At 49.5% G+C, this 1,484-nt stretch overlaps 1 protein-coding gene across 8 annotated transcripts in view; it reads right to left on the reverse strand.

Moving 5' to 3' along the window:
- The window catches only part of EBF2 (EBF transcription factor 2), a 141,294-nt gene that overhangs the window by 139,004 nt on the left and 806 nt on the right, over nt 1-1,484 (reverse strand). The gene's annotated exons all lie outside the window — the stretch shown is intronic.

Raw genomic sequence — 1,484 nt, forward strand, 5'->3', positions numbered from 1 at the left:
GGGCGGGGGCGCGGGGCGATGCCAGCTCCGAGGCCGGCCTCGTAACGCTCGGCCCAGCATCTTTACGGTTGCGCTCCGAGGACAAAAATCGTTTACAGACCCCGTCTGCTAAGAGAGCGGTTACTGCTACAGGCAGCAAGCGTTTCGCTTCCTCCCCTATTTTCTTCTTGCCTGTCACACTCCTTTCTGGAAGGCAACACGCAGGGGGGGAAGTAGGTGTAATGCATCAGAGGGTCTGGAGGTGCTGGCTGGACATCCCAGCACCGCTCACTTGTCCTGCAGCAGAAGACAAGCGACCTTCAAGCGTTCCCTACGAGCGGACTGTCAACTTGAGGGCACCTACGGTTTAGCTCAGGGACAGTTTCAAGCAGAGCATCCACTTTCCTCAGCAGCAAAGTTTGTCAATGTAGACTTTAGTCGCTGACCTATTTGAATCTCTGTCTGCATCTTCAATCTCAGATTTAAACTGAAAGAATTTAGACTCAGGTTAATTAGCCCTTGCCCAAATCTTGTCTTCGACTGCAGAAAATGCAGTGATGTTTCCCACACATTTCCCAGCTGGGAACGATTCGAACGCTTTTGCGCATTTACAAAACCTGCCGCTACATTGCTTAGCGAAATTAGTTGTAGCTCCTTCTCCCTAATGCCGATTTCTACCTACCGCAGAGAAAATAGGTGCACATGAGCACCTCCACATGACTTAATAGGCAGACTAAGCTGTCCGCCAGGCAAGTTTGGAGTCAGGACAGCTTCGGTTTTCAGTCCCCCAAATAGCTCCACTGCACTGGCCAAAGTATTTGACTCTTTCGGAGAACTACAGATGTTTCCCTGTGTTTTCCATTGCCAGATAGGTACAGTGTGAACTCACCGCATCCGCCACAACTACACCTACTTTGGGGCTTCCTCTCACTCTGCATGTAGGAACTCGGCTTTCCTGGTTTGTTCCGGATCTCTGAGAAGCCCCAGCCGATGCCACCGCCAAGCACAATGCGACTGCACCTCCGCCGCTCCCGCGAATTACAGGCTTCTGAGGAGCCCTTTCCTTTTACTTTCGGTTTCCCCAGGAATAAACCTCTCTTCTCCCGCCAACCCCCATCGTATTTATTAAACTGTCTATCGACATTCATAAAACTCTGATAACTCCTCCCCTAGTGCTTGGAAAACCTTGCTCACGGATCAGGCCGTGGGGTGGGGGCATGGATGTACTTATTTCTATAACGTCCCTGTTTCATCTGAAGTCCCATCTGCTGTTACATGCCCTTCACCTTGTCTCTATATTAAATAATACCCAACAACTTATTCCCGGGACCAATTCAGCCTTCCCCTTCTCTGATGCTACTATTTTATTTATTTTTTTTTAATCCAGAGACTGAGGAGGAGGGAAAAAAAAAATACCTAAAAGGGTTTTTCCATCGTCTTACCCCTAACGGGAAGAGACTGGGATAACGGTCCTGTGCAGACTGGGCTGGGAAGAGAAAATAAGG

The sequence above is a fragment of the Egretta garzetta genome, unplaced genomic scaffold (assembly GCF_000687185.1).
Source record: "Egretta garzetta isolate BGI_Z169 unplaced genomic scaffold, ASM68718v1 scaffold233, whole genome shotgun sequence".
In the NCBI taxonomy this organism is placed as follows: domain Eukaryota; kingdom Metazoa; phylum Chordata; class Aves; order Pelecaniformes; family Ardeidae; genus Egretta; species Egretta garzetta.